Here is a 16744-nt window from a genome sequence, read left to right as displayed (position 1 = left end):
AGAATTCTATTATTAAGTGTCCACACATTATTATTATTGGAATTTTGGAAATTTTGGAAATCGAGGGGAAGAAACTTTCCAGTAGCCCTAAATCAGTAACTGCTATATCATTACTATATATTATATATTCCACATAATATCTATAACATATAATATATATATTCCACATAAACATGGAATATATCTGTATAAAGATAATAAAGAGCATTAAAAACTTTAGCCTTTGTTGCTACTCATCAAAATTTTGTTGTTTTCCCTTTCTATACGTATGATAGGATAATATATTCTTAAAACTTTTTTTTAAAAGATTTTATTTATTTATTTGGCAGACAGAGATCACAAGTAGGCAGAGAAGCAGGCAGAGAGAGAGAGAGGAAGGGAAGCAGGCTCCCTGCTGAGGAAAGCCCTATGCAGGGCTCGATCCCAGGACCCTGAGACCATGACCTGAGCTGAAGGCAGAGGCTTAACCCACTGAGCCACCCAGGCGCCCCTATTCTTAAAACTTTTAAATTAGATATAGTCCTGTGATCTTTATATGGCTTAAGTAGTTGTGATTGAGGGGCACCTAGGTGGCTCAGTTAGTTGAGCATCAGACTCTTTATTTCAGCTCTGGTCATGATCATAGGACCATGATCTCAGGGTCCTGAAATCCAGCCCCATGTCCAGCTGTATGCTCAATAGGAAGTCTGCTTCACTCTTTCCTTGTCCCTCTCCCTATGCTCCTTCCCTTACTCACTTTCTCTATAATAAAAATAAATAAATCTGCTAAAAAAATGAAGTTGTGAGTGAAAGGGATGTGTGTCAGGGCCATGCAAGCACTTTGAAAGCCAGGGGGAGATATGCCAGTTAATCTTTTTACTACCTTGGAAATTGTATCAGTTGTGTACAACGTTTAGCTGAGTAGGCATAATAAGCAGATAATTCCATATATAGGAAGAATGAAAAATAAACTCTATTTTGTGAAGTGCTGTGATTTGGAGTTGTTAATTACAGCAGCAAAACCTTGACCATTGTAATGGTTTAGATAATGGGGAATTTAGAATCACCAAGAGGGAGCTGATTTCTTAACAAGAGAAAACAGAAAACAAATAGAGAAACAAACACTGAAGGATGGGGTGGTGTTGGTTTACACCGTGAGTAATGAGTGGTGAACATCTGTCATAGAAGTCTGAATGTATAGTGATCAGTGTTCTGCAATGGTCAAAACATTTGATAAAACTGTAGCCTATGATCACTTGGAAAACTTTTGTGTACTTAAAGAACTTGCATTCATTGATTAAAAGTTTTGAGAATAAAGTTTTTAGCAAGGATTTTTTGATATTTCCTGAATAATGCAAAGCATTGCATCTGAGAAATAAATTTTAAAAAGAACCGACTGGTTTGCTAGCTGATATGAAGACTAATGGAGAGATTCATAGATACACAATCCCAGGAAATTTTAGAATTACGTAAGGCAAATGCTTTTCAATTAAAATTAGTAAGAGATAAAATTTAAAAATGTTTTGAGTGCCAAAGAAACTTGAAGACACTGTATGGATTAAATTGGTGCAAGTAATTTTTTTTTCTTTTTTTCATTTGGATTCCTGGCACTGGGGGAGCAAATCTTTAAACTGTTGCTCTCCCATCAAAGACTCCCACAGTTAAATCAAGAAAAATATAGGGCAAAAAGGAAGAAATGTAGCAATTATGACAATTAAGTCTAGAAAGGATTTATAGGTGTAGTTATTGTCCCATATTCTGACTGGAAATCCAAACTGATAAGAAATTCAGCAGGTGTTTAAGAAAGTTATCCTGTCAAACAAACCAGACCCCCAAAGTAAGAAAGGTTTTGAGACTTAGGAAGACACCAGAGATCCCAAATTTATATGTGGAAATAATGCTTAAAATTTGTCAGTCCCCAAGAAATGTTTGTTTTCCACTGGATATATTTAGATATATTCAATGTAAAATATGGATAAAAGAATCTTCAAGATACTAATACAATGGTCTCAGGAAAAATTCATCTAGGGAATCTGTTTCAAGAGGAAAAAAAAAAAAGGACTATTTTCAAAGGATGTTCCCCATACTTAAGGTAGAAAACTTCTCAAAATGTTACTAGTAAGTTTCAGAATTGTTTCATATCAGTGTTTACTGTGTCTGTCTTTTTAAAGATGCAAGACTTTTGTGAGAATTCAGAGACAGTTAATTTTACTTACTAATTAATTAATGTATTTATTTTAGTTTATCAAGAGAACACTTAGTTTTAGTTCATCAAGAAACGATTCATTTGTTTCACTTTTCTTGGCTTAGTTAATTGAGAGGAGCCACTACCATGGATCACCCAAGATTAATGGACTTTGACTTGGTTCTGTGATTGCACAGAATTTGAGATTGTACAGTTTGGGAAGATCTGAGTGTTTTTTTCTGAGATGCAGAAATTAGATTGAATATTTGATCCTAAAAATGCTGACCCTGGACATTATGGCTGTTTACCAAATATCTTTGATTCTCCCACTGTTAAACATATGATGGTATTACACTTTCCTGCCTGCTTGAAACTTATTTTGATTGAATATCTTACTTTGATCAGTGCAAAGTGAACAAAAGTGATTATGTCTCACTTCTAGTTGGAAACCTTAAAAGCTAACGTGTAATTCACCATATTCCCTTTATCTTGACCAAAACACTGTAGATGCATGTGATAAGGGAGAGGCTCTAACAGTGTCTGCTCCAGAGTGAGTCAAATAAGCAGTTCTTTTTTAACCTACATTGGACACGTAGAGCAAACAAGATTTTTTTTCCTGTGAAGCCACTAAGATTTGGGGGCTGTTTCTTCCAGAAACATAACTTAGCCCATCCTGATAAAATATTACTAGATTAATTATTCAAGACAAAGGACTCACTGATGGATCTTTTTAATATTAATCTATCCCCTTAGTTCATCTAATTTTTTGTATACATATTGCTTTTTATTATAAAGAAAAAATGAAAATTGGTGGGAGAAATATGTGACAAACAGATTAGTAATTCAAGAAAACATATCACTGACTGTTAAATATCAATCAGAAGCTAAGATTCAGCTTTCATTTTAATTCAATGAAATTTTAATGCAATGGTCCTGGAAAACACACCTGAGATTAGGCAGATGGTTTTTAAATACATTTGTTAGGAAGTGCGCACTTACTGCTTTCTTTGAATATGGTTGGTATATACACTTCTTCTCTTAAATGATGCTGGTGATATGAGAAAATGCATTTCTCCAACTATTATCTTAATTTAGTAATATTGAAACAGATGTTCTGTGAAGAATACAACTTAAGAAATTTAGCATATGATATATTTTTGTGGAATGTGTTTCCTTTTTCTCCTATCTTGTGATGAAGAAATGTCTTATTTATAAATCCAGAAGGATTTATCCCATTAAAGAGCCATATTCAACATAATAATATAATATGAAAATATTCTCACTAGTCCTATCTTTTAGCCTTACGAAGTCGTAGAGTGCCTAGAATAACCCAGTTATATGGACGATCAGTAAATAGTGCAGCATATTCCTATGTAGTTGTGACATCCAAAGGACTTTGGCCTATACGTCAACTGGCCACGCAGCAAAAATGTTATGCTCCACATGAAGAAACATTGAGAAATATTCCTTATGTATTAATTCCCAGCATTGATGGATGAAATAGCTAAGCTTAATTACTGTAGCACTTTAAGCATCTGTATGTATCAGTTCTGTCATCTTTCATTTTATTGAAAGAAAATTGGAAGAATTGTGGTAAAGCAAAGGAAGGACAGATAAATTCTGGCATAAGAAATTAAACAGTTTATTTTTGAGATCCTTTAAAAAATAGTGGCAGAAGGTTTCTTAACACTAAAAAGAAAATACTATTAATCACAATCACAAGTCTGGTAAGTTATAATTTCAATTTTTGGATGTTAAAAATTAAAAGAATAAAACTAAAATTATGATTGATGAAAAGAAGCTAATTATTATGCTTATTCACTGGTTCAAGTAAGTATTAAAATATGGAGGTAGTTTAAAATATATTCTTGGGAAGATCATGTATTTCAGGAATATATTTCAGAGTATATATAAATTCTTAGCAAGTCCATGTATACATATATAATGCAATTCTGTGTGTATGTCTGTGTGTATCGATACACACACACACACACACACACACACACACACAGAACTTATGTGTATAGATATATATACATAAATAGTATATATACTATATTTTTTAAAATTCATTTGACAGAGATCACAAGTAGGCAGAGAGGCAAGCAGAGAGAGGGGGGCTGGAAGCAGGATTCCCACTGAGCAGAGAGCCCGATGTGGGGCTCGATCCCAGGACCCTGAGATCATGACCTGAGCCAAAGGCAGAGGCTTAACCCACTGAGCTACCCGGGTGCCCCTATATATTCTATTCTATAATAGTATAAATATATATATATATATATATATATATATATATATGTTTGCAAAGGGGAAAAATAGTATATATATCCCCTTTGCAAATGTTTGGCTTTTTGTATTACTAAACATAAACCTCAATAATGGCAAAAGAGATAACTCTAATTCAAAAAAGTACCAACCTATAGGAGGGACATAAAAACAGGCCAAATGATATCAAAACTAAGAAGCTTAAGTGCTTTGTTATTCAGTATGCCAGTGATCTAGACAAGTAGTGCTCTCCATTAAAAGTCATTTTCCTAAGGTTTTGTCAATTTTTTGACATTTTTTTAAAGATTTTATTATTTTTATGTGTATGCACGCATTTGAGGTGGGTTGGAGAGTGAGAAGCAGATCCCCACTGAGCACAGGGAGCCCAGTGAGGTTTCAATCCCAGGACCCCTGGGGTCATGACCTGAGTCAAAAGCAGATGCTTAAACGACTGAGCCACCCAGGCACCCAATTTTTTGATGTATCTTATCTAAGTATCTCTGCAAATATCAGTTCCATTCACTCTTTTTTTTTTTACTAATGTCACTTGTTTGGCAAAATTAATTACATATTTAGTTTCTTACTAGAAAACAGAGGAGGTGCAGTTCAAATATAAACAAAATTTAGAGTTAGTAAAAAAAAATTGCAATTTTGTATATAGTAAAGATGACTTCCAAATCGATGATGAAAAGAATTTTTGCTCAATAGGTGGTTTTCCAAAAACAGTCAACAAGAAAAAAAAAAATGGCTTACTTCCCTGTTCCACTTTAAAAAATAATTTCCAGTCAAAGCAATGAATTCAATGTAAAATTAATAAAACCACTAAATTACAAGAACTCCAGTGTAAAATAGGGGTAGTCCTTTAAGTAAGGTACAACGTCCAAAACATTTTAAAATATCTATTCAAACACACACTCACCTAATGCACCACTAAGATAGAAATATGGATTTTCAGTGCAGTGTTAACTTGAAATAATTAAAAATATCCCATACCCATGAATAAGAAAACTGTAACAAAAGATAAACACTTACAAATTATGAATACATACAGTATATCTGTATATATGTGTATCACATCTGTATGTGTGTGTGTATATATATACCACATTATGTTTAGTCATTGTTTATGTCTTTTTTGGTCACAATTTCAGTCTTCCCTAGTTTTTGATAACCTTGACACTTGAGGAATATTGGCCAAATATTTTGTAGAATGCCCCCTCAATTTTTTTTCCTGATGTTTTCCTCATTTCTAGATGAGGTTTATGGATTTGAGAGAAAAAGCTAGCGCTCTCACAACAAATCTGTGGAACTTGCTAGCAAAATGATCTATCAGTTATGATGTTAAGCTTATCTTGCTAAAGTAGTGTCTGTCAGTTTTTTGGGTTTTTTTGTTTTGTTTTGTTTTGTTTTTCCTATTGTGAAGATACTATTTTCTGTCCTTCCATTCTATACTCAGAAGAAAGTCACTATGCACAGCTGGCACATAACGATGGGAGTATGTTTCCATCTCCTTGAAATAGAAATATCTGCATAAATAATTTGAAAATCCTCTACACAGGAGATTTGTCTGTTCTCCTCAATCACATGTTTATATATGAACTTGAGGTTATTCATTTCGTACTTTGGAATGTAGGCAGTCCTATTTTATTTATTTTATTGCTCAAATTGCTGTAGATTCGGCCAGTAGAAGTTGTTTAGTTGATTCCCATGTTCTTTTGACATACACCTGTCCCTGGTTTGTGTGTGTGTGTGTGTGTGTGTGTGTGTGTGTGTGTGTGACATTGCCTTACTTTCAGGCACCCCATGATGCATCAAACTCATTTTGTATGTTCCTTACCAATCCTCAAAATCATTCAATTCTCCAAAGAGCCCACAAGCCTTTTTTTAGAGAAGTGCCATTAAGAAAACAAGATCTGGGACTGCTAAAGTATGCTTGTTTCGACTGTTTCTTTTAAGACAGCTATCTAAGTTGACAGAACAAGGAAGTATACAGATGTGTACTAATCATTGCATATACATATATTTTAAATATTTCTATATGTATCATTTATATCTAAACGAAGTTAAACATGAGTGTGTACACAAATCCATTACCATGTGGATGATTCTGACTTCTTCCCTTACTTTCCTAAAGCTATTCCTCTAGTGGTGATAAACCTGGCTCTCACCATCCACTGACCGTTAACTTGTTGTTCAATTCCATTATGCATGAATAATGGTTCCATAATTATTAACCTATTCTCCCATGTGACACAACTTTATCAGCAGTAGTACAGTGCTTATGTACTGTTCCTTTTGCTTTAGTCTTATAGACATTGCTCATTTCCAGAATTATTTTCATCACATTATTTTTCCCTACTCTCTTCAGTGAGGTTATTTCATGAATTTTAAAGCAATTAGTTTATATTTTTGTCATAATCTGCATCCCACCCTGTGATACACCAACCTCCTAAATAACTTGCATAAATTGAGTCTCTTTTTGCACTTAAGAGTTATATGGTATCATATGTACACCATTGCAGTATTGTATGAAATATTTTCACCTCCATAAAATAACTCCTATGCTTCTCTATTCAGTCTTCCACCCTTTACAAACACCTGGCTGCTACTGATCTGTTCACTGTCTTAAGGCTTTGCCTTTTGCATAAGGTTACATAATTGGAATCATACAGTATCTATAGCTTTTTCAAGTTGACCTCTTTCACTTGGCAGTATGTATTAAAAGTTCATTATGTATTTTTGTTATGGTATCTGCATTTGTGTTTACAATTGAGTAATACTCCATTTTATAGATGGATAGCAATTTTCTATAGATTCACCCATTGAAGGACATCTTGTTTCTTCCTGTTTGGGTCAATTATGAATAAAATTTCTATAAATATTCACATGAAACTTCACATTATGAAGTGATAGTGTGGATATGTTTTCACATCAGTTGAGTAAGTACACAGAAAGGTGATCACAATATATGGTAAGACTGTGTTTAACTTTGTAAGAGACTGCCAAACTATCTTCCAAAGTGGGTATACCACTTGTATTCCCACGAAAAGTGAATGGGAGTTCCTTTTGCTCCACATCTTTACCACTTATTGATATTTTCAGTTTTAGGATTTCAGTCTTACTAATAGGTGTGTAATGATATCTCATTTTTAAAATTTATATTTATGTAATAATAAAAATGGTATTGGTTATCTTTGCATATGCTTATTTGCCATCTGTATACATCTTTTGGTGTATACACTAATATGTAAGGTTGTGAATTTCTGTGAAGATAAACAACATCTTTGTAAAAAACTGGAGGAAAATTATAACTAGGTATCATTTTTCTACACTTCTACTGCTATGAAATTGTCTTGAATTTATCAGTACATTTTGGATAGAGTAAAACTGTAATCATGATGTCCTATTTGTTTGTTTTTGCTTTTTTTCCCCTTGCCTCAGGAGACATATCTAAAATAAGCTGGTATGGCTATTGTCAAAGAGGTTACTGCCTGTTCTCCTCTAGAATTTTTATGACTTTATGTCTCACATTTAGGTCTTTAGTCCATTTTCATTTTGTTTTGGTGTATGGTGTAAGAAAGTGGTCCAGTTTTTCCAATACCATTTGCTGAAGAGATTTTTTTCCATTGGATAGTCCTTCCTGTTTTATCAAAGATTAATTGACCATATAGTTGTGGGTTCACCTCTGGGTACAATAAAATACCTCTGCACATTGGAAGAAATAGTTAACAAAACTAAAAGGCAACCTTCAGAATGGGAGAAGATATTTGCAAATGACATATCTGATAAGGGTTAGTATCTAAAATCTATAAATAACTTATCAAACTCAACACCAAAAAAACAAATAATCAGTTAAGAAATGGACAGAAGACATGAATAGACAACTTTCCAAAGAAGACATCCATATAGCTAACAGGCACATGAAAAGATGCTCAATATCAGTCATCATCAAAGAAATACAAATCAAAACTATAGTGACCTCACACCTGTCAGAATAGCTAAAATCAACAACACAAGAAACAACAGGTGCAGGTGAAGATGTGAAGAAAGAGGAACCCTCTTGCCATGTTGGTGGGAATGCAGATTGGAGCAGGCACTCTAGAAAACAGTATGGAGGTTCCTCAAAAATTAAAAAAATAGAACTACACTATGATCCAGCAATTGTGCTCCTAGTTATTTACCCAAAGATATGAAAATAGTAATTCAAAGGGATACCTGAAGCTCGATGTTTATGACAATATTGTCTACAATAGACAAGTTATTGAAATAACTCAAGTGTCCATTGACTGAAGAACAGAAAAAGAAGATATTGTAGATAGATATACAATACACTATTACTTGGCCATAAAAAAGAATAAAATTTTGCATTGACATGGATGGAGCTAGAGAGTATTTTGCTAAGTGAAATGAATCAGTGAGAGACACAAAACCAAATGATTTCATTAATATATGAAAATTAAGAAACAAAACAAATACGCAAAGGGGGGAAAAGAGAGAGGCAAACCAAGAAACAGACTCTTAACTATAGAAAACAAACTGATGGTTATCAGTGGGGAGTTGGGTAGGTGGGTGAGTTAAATAGTGATGAGAATTAAAGAGTGTACTTGTGATGAGCACTGGATGTTGTATGGGAGTGTTGAACTGCTATATTGTACACCTGAAACTAATATTACATTGTATGTTAACAACTGGAATGAAATAAAAGTTTTTTAAAAAAACCAACAGCCTGGTAATCATGACCTATTCCACTTGATTGGAACTTATTCAGAGGAGATGAAGAACACTGATCACTGCACAGCATCTCAATAAAAAGTCCTTCTTCTTAAGTAAAAATAATAAATGTACACTGAGATGCTTTATTCAAATATAAAAGACATTCTGTTAAATTATTCCCTAAGAAGACTCTCATCATTAAGAATTTGGGAGCCTCCTAGAACTACCACTGCCAAAGAATATACTGCTGGTCAGAATATTTAGCACAAAGCCTTTGAGTACATTATGAAATGATTATGTATAGCTGAAAATGTGTATACCTCACAACCCAGCAATTCAACAGCCAGTTACATGCCCCAGAGAACTGACAGTGCACCAAAAGTAGCAATATTTATGGGAGTAGTTGTTATGGTAAAACACTAAAAACAACAGCACAAATGTGAGTTGAAAGAAGGATGGATTAATAAATCGTGGAATATTTACATATATATGTATATATATACACACACACACATATATATATCATAACATACATAACTACAATTTTAAACAAAAAATGCATACAACACAGAAGAATCATGAAAACTACAATGTTGAGTAAAAAGAACATTTAAAATATTACACATCTTGTGGTGACACATACATAGAAATTAGAACAATGTTAAGCAGAGGAATGCAGAGGATTCTACTGGAAATGGTGGAGTCTATGGCTCCAAGAGTCTGCTCTTCTACAGAAGCAATGAGTAAGCTGGCAAAAACCATCAGAACCAACCTTTTCAAAATTCAAAAATCTGATAAAAACTTAAAGCAACCTGGGGAGTGCTTAATGAAGAAAAAGGCAACTAAATATTGTTAATAAAGCATGATGGCAGTTTGTCCATGTACCATCCCTTATCTGCAGCTGAATGGTAGTCATAGGGTCACGATTCATGTTTTTGGTGTGTATCATTGGTGCCACAGTGAGTGATAGAGACCTTGTTCTCAAAGAATTATGATTTTGTGTTTTGACATTGGTTCCCTAATGATCTGCTTAGAGGCTTCCCTTTGTTCTTTCCTCCTCAGAAAACTTTTAGGGTTGAAACACCCTCCGGGACAGCACTGGTTGAAACCATTTAAAAGTATATACTACCTGTAGCTATCAGGAGCTAAAATAGCAAATGTGGCAGCAAATAGCCTTAAAAGATTGGTCAGGGGAGGAAGATGTATGGAGGATTAAGGATTTCAAAGGTTTCCATGAATACCAGGGAATCCTGGGAGCCATGTGTATGAATCATCCCCAGAGAAGCCCAAGAGGACTGGAGGCTTGTACATATGGCTGGTCTTTGAGGTCTGTGTAAATAAGAAAGAGGTTAGAGCTAATGCAGAGTTTTAGTCAGCTGTCCACAGATCAGAGCCAATCTACAAAGACCAAGAAAGAATTTTTGTTGTTGTTGTTTTGCTTTTTTTGTTTTGTTTTGTTTTTCTTTTTGACTTCATATATTTAAGAAAATTTCTGTTAGGTCACTGGATGACCTGATATAATGGAGCAGAACAGTCAGTGGCCACATGTCAAAAAATACAACCTTTGCAAAAAGTAGTTTAGAAAAAATCACAAAACAGCAGACAACTACACCTCATAAGCAGCAATGCTCACCTTACGAAGGAGGGCTTGTGATTTTCAGAGTCACCACATTAAAATATTCAAAATGTCCTGTTTTCATCACCAAAAAATATGAGACATGCAGAGAAACAGAAAGGTATGGCCCTGAGGCAACCCAGACATTGGGATTACTAGATAAAGACTTGAAGCAAGTGTCTCGAGTGTGCGCACACTAAGGGAAACCATAGATAAAGAACTAAAGAAAATCAGAAGAATCCTATCAACAAATCAGAAATATTAGTAAAGAAGTAGAGATTATAAGGAAGGGCACCAAATATCAATTTTTTGGAGGTGAAAACTACAAATCCTGAAATTAAAAAAAAAAAATCGCAATGGTTCAACAACACATTTGGGCAGGCAGAAGAAACAATAAGAAATCTTGAAGATAACGTAATTGAAAGTATCCAATTTTAGAACAGAAGAAAAAAAGATTGAAAACAAATTTAACAGAGTTTAAGAGACCTAATGGGTACCATTGAGGATACCAACACAGACATTAAGGGGGTTTTAGAAGGAGAAGAGAGAGAGATACAAGAAGAGAAAGAATTTCTGAAGAAGTAATGACTGAAAACTTCCATTTGGTGAAATACCTGAATTCAAATGGCTAAAAAAATGCAATGAGCTCCATATTGTTATATAATCAAAGAGTTCCACACCAAGATTCATTATTTTAAAAAGGTGAGGGATGACACACACAAAATTCAAAATTGCTACTAATGGAGCAGCGTGAAAGGAAGGGAATGGGAAAAAATATTAATAGCTTCAATAATATTGGTAAAATGCTTTATAAGATATGTACTGGATTATAAAAATAAAGTAACCATACCTCATAGTATCTATATGTCACATATCATTTGATAATCAAATATATGTTTTGAAAAGTACCTAAATAGATCCTAATATTTTGTGATGAGAACAAAAAACTAAAAATAGTTAAAGTAAATGAATAAGTAATTCACAATAGAGGAAATACAAACATCAATCATATGAAAACTTGAAGAATCAGACAACACAAAAAAATCTTTTCAACTGATAAATTGAAAATAAAATGACTGAAAAAATATATAACAAAGATAATTCTAAAAATAAATAGACCAATTCAACAGGAACTTATGCAATTTTAAATTCACATATCTTTATAAATTGGCTTGACTTATGTAGTAAAAAAAGCTGACTGAAATAAAGTAGAGATAGACAAATCCATAGTAATGTTTGGAAAGTTTAACATATCTCATTCAATAAATGATAGGACCAGTTATCAAGAATATCATTAGGTACAATATACAAAGAACTCTTAAAACTCAACAATTAAAAAAAAAAAAAAAAGATTTTAAAATGGACCCAAAACTTTGACACCTGGCCAAAGAAGATATAGAAAGATGGCAAATAAGCATATGAAAAGAAGTTTCACATCCCCTTTCATTACGGAAATTTAAAGAAACAAACAAACAATGAGATACTGTTTGGAATCAAACAAGGTGTGCTTTAGTAGGTGAATGAATAAACTATTCTACATCTAGAAAGTTGAATATTACTCAGCACTGAAAATAAATGAGCTATCAAGCTATGGAAAGACATGGAGGAATCTTCAGTGCATGTTACTATTATTTACTGAAGGAGTCCATCTAAAAAGAGTGTATCCTGTATGATTCCAACTTTATGACATTCTGCAAAAGGCATATCTATGAAAAAGCCAAAAATCAGTTCTCTGAAAAGATTTCTAAAGTTATTAAATATCTAGCAATATTGGCCAAGAGACAGAGAGAGAGACAGTGAGTCAGAGACAGAGAGAACACACACACACACACACACACACACACACACAAACACACAAACACACACAAACAATAGACCAATATCAGGAATTAAAAAGGAGAAAATCAATATGGATATTATGTATTCCTAAATTTGACAACCTTTTTAAAATGAAAACTTGAAATATATAAGTTACATAAGATAAAAATAACACTAACTGAATCCCTAAGTAAAAATCTTTACCTTTAAGGTTATTTGGTGAGCTTTGGATAGGCGAATTTTTTTTCTTTCCTTTTCCTTTTCCCTTTTTAAAATGTTTCTTAAATAGGACCTACAAGTATGGACAAGAAGAAAATTATTGATAACATTGGCTATATTATACTTGCAACTTTCTGTTCTTCAAAAGACACCATTGAGAAAGATAAACAGCACCCCAGGAAGTAAAAGATGATATTCACAACACATGCATCTGATAAAGAATTCTTAATTAAAACATACAGAGATCTCAAATTAATAAGGAAAAATAACACAACACATTGTTAGTCATCAAAGAAGTGAAAACTGAAAGTGCCATACCACACTTACACATGCTCACCAGAATGGCTAAAATGAAACCGACAATGCTAAATTTGGTAAGAAACTAAAATTGTTAGAGGATGCAGGTGAAAAAGTAGTTAGAACTATTTGTACAATTCATAAACCCTTAAGCAGTCTTTCCTAAAGCTCAACACATGCATATCTATGACATGTTCCTGGATATATATCCAAATAAATGTGGCCACACACCACTTAGAACACATGCATTAAAATGTTTGTCATAGCATTATCCATAATAGTCCAAAATGCCTATCAACAATAGGCTAGATAACTGCATGTTTATTTAATAGAATAGTATACAGAAATAAGAAAGAATACTTTACAAGTACATAAATAACACGAGTGAAACTCACAAATAAAATATTAAGCAAAGGTACCAGATCAAAGGGTTGTATTTCATATGATTCTATTTACATAAAGTATTCAAACTAGAAAGACGAATTTATGTCTTCAGAAGCTTTGTTTCGGGGAGAAGTGAGCTCTGAATGGGAATGGTGTAAACAAGTTGTCTGGGAATTTGCCAACATTCTGTTTCTTGATTTGGTTGAACTTAACCAGGCGTGCTGAGTTACATACTTATGATATATGAACTTTCAGTGTAATGGCTTAACAAGTTATCTCTGTCTGGAAGCAGTATGCTTGCATTATTAGCTTTGCTCAAATATTAAATATGTATACATTAAATAACATATTATATCTATTGTAGATATCTATGTGCTCATAGTCTTCTAATACTGTATAAAGAGATGGTGGTTGCAGGTTTGAGGTGGCTGAAATCACCTTGAGATTAATGTAAAATCTCATTAATGTAAGAGAATAATGTAAAGGAAGAAATTCAATAATTGACTCCTTGGAAATAACAGGGAGAATGAAGTTTAATACAGAAACACAGCTACTATTTTTTAAGGAGATAGCAAGTTCAAACACAGACAAGTCATCCTCTGGTAATAATAAGTTTCAATAAGCATATTCCAACAAGTGTGATAAAGGAAAAGGCACTTCTTGATTCTACAAACTATCATTTTTAATATCAATTCAACATTCTGTATCTGTCCTATCTAAATGCAAGCTAATTAGATTTTCTGTCTCCCATCTCATTATTTCAATCCATCTTCCCAGAGGATATTTTAAAACAAGTGTATGATCGACTCATTTCCAATATTTAAAATCTTCAAATATTCCAGTGTTGCTTATGGGAAAAGTTTAAATTCTATAGTCAATCCTTGAATGTCTTCATATTTCGCTTTCACTTAAATATATAGTGTTAACTGCTTTTCTTATCTTTCTCTCATATTCAAGCTCCATGATTTTGAAATAAGAATTGCTGACATTTATATGAATCATGTATTCATTAAGTTTATAGCTCTTAATATGAGGGCTGCTTTGTCTTGAATGATTTCTTGTCCACTTGGGAATAACTGACATGTGTCAACTGAAGCTTTTTGGACCTTAGTTTGTGGTACTGCACATGATGGGTAACATTGCAATATTTATAACTATTTACTGCACTAATTTTAATATTTATTCCTCAGATCCCAGACTGTAAGCTTCCTGAGCACAATGGGCTGTGTCTTGTACTTTTTATCCCAAATTTCCAGCTCCATGTCTAGCACATAGGAGGTTAAATGAGCATCATATTAATTAGGATAGGTTAACTGCAAGGAAGGTAGAACTAAAAGTGGGGGCATTTCTTTCTTTTTTTTTTTTTTCTTTTTTTTAGATTTTATTTATTTATTTGACAGACAGAGATCACAAGCAGGCAAAGAGGCAGGCAGAGAGAGAGGAAGGGAAAAGCAGGCTCCCTGCTGAGCAGAGAGCCCGATGCGGGGCTCGATCCCAGGACCCTGGGATCATGACCTGGGCCGAAGGCAGAGGCTTTAACCCACTGAGCCACCCAGGTGCCCCCATTTCTTTCTTTCTTACATAAAAAATATGAGGGTATGTAATGGGGTTTTATGATGGTTGCTTAGTGGTGTGTCTCTTGACGTCTTCTGTCTTACTTCTTTGCTGTATGTGGTTTCCATTCACAAAGTCACCCCAGGATTGAGGAAAATGGAAAGAGGTCCTGAAATGTCATTTAAAAGAAAATATCAAGAGTTTCATGAAACATTTCCAGTAACACAAAATTTAGTCACATGGCTTACCTGTTTGTGGTGGAGGCCGAGAATTCAGTGCAAACTCTGGGTGTCCTCCCCACTCTTCCTCAATGACTCCTTCTTCTGCATCCACTTCTCCTTCTTCTTACTACTTAATTTTATTCCTTTGTTTCCCCCATCCCTCCTCAGCCTTTCCCCCTCTCCTAATTTCTCTTGACCACACTTTTCTACAGAGCCACACAATCCTTGAATAGAGAGGTGTAAGTGGAACAGACCAACCAGAAAATACATCTAAGCATATTGAATTTAAAAAGATAAATGTTCACCTTAAACACAATGCACATAAATACATTTTATATTACTATTATGTATTACTATTTTGTATTACTATTTCTGATTTATATATGCAGATATATTATATGGAGTCAATTACCAATTACCACTCAGACTTTTAATTCTCCGATATTTGTTCTGTCAGAAATGTGTAATCACATGTAAGCATAAAAATTTCTATATTGATTCACTTGATTCATATATTTTTTTTCACCATACGGTAATTCAGTGAAATTATAAAACGGTTTATATTTAATGTTTATTTTTATATACATATAATCCTCAATCAGGTGATTTATTTTTGATCCACCCATAGCAGGTTATATTTCTTGGCTAAAAGTATGACTAAGATGGAGTACTATTCTTCTTGTAATATTAATATTTCTGATGACAATTTGAAGATATTGGATTTGACAGACTTGGGCAGATTTGCCCACGGTCAAAAAGACTCAGCCAAAGTATCCGTTGCCATGGTATTTTACTGTAGGCTATCCTGGTGCACTGTCTATTTTATTATTCTTTGGAAGCAAAGTTACTTTTTAAGAAATGAAAAACACTTTGAAGAATCTTGTCTTTGGAAGAAAATAAAAAGTCGGCATAAGCAGTTGAAATGATTTCTTAAATATTATAACATTGTATTGAAAGACCCCCTTGATAATGTGTGTCTCTCACACACACATATACAGACACACATACACACCTTGAAAATATGACATCTGTTTGGATGATTTTATTTCACTTTAAATAGCAGTCTGTGTCCTTTTTTAGAAATTGAAATTGTTTTGTTAATTCCAAACTAAAGACATACACAAAATCTTAATGATTTTACACATTCTATAAACATCTCAAGCTGGTAATTCAATGAAAAATTTCAGTAAACTTTGTGTCAGTATAGCATATAAGTACATATCATAACCTTATGATTTTTAAGAAACAAATATACCCATGGACTTGGATAAAAAAATAAAATAATAACTGTATCCTTTCTGCCACTACCCCCTTACAAAGGGAACCAGCATTCTTGTCTTCTGTCAACATTTATTGGATTTGCTGGTTTTTGAATTTATATAAGTGAGATTACAAAATACATACACTGTGTCTGGCTTATTTTTCTCAATCTTATGTTTGTGAAATAAATTGGTGGTTTATATATAGCATAATTTTTTTCATTCTCAGGACAAT

This window comes from Enhydra lutris, unplaced genomic scaffold (assembly GCF_002288905.1).
Source record: "Enhydra lutris kenyoni isolate GAN:26980312 unplaced genomic scaffold, ASM228890v2 scaffoldscaffold17, whole genome shotgun sequence".
In the NCBI taxonomy this organism is placed as follows: domain Eukaryota; kingdom Metazoa; phylum Chordata; class Mammalia; order Carnivora; family Mustelidae; genus Enhydra; species Enhydra lutris.
Note: the sequence above shows the minus strand (reverse complement) of the source record.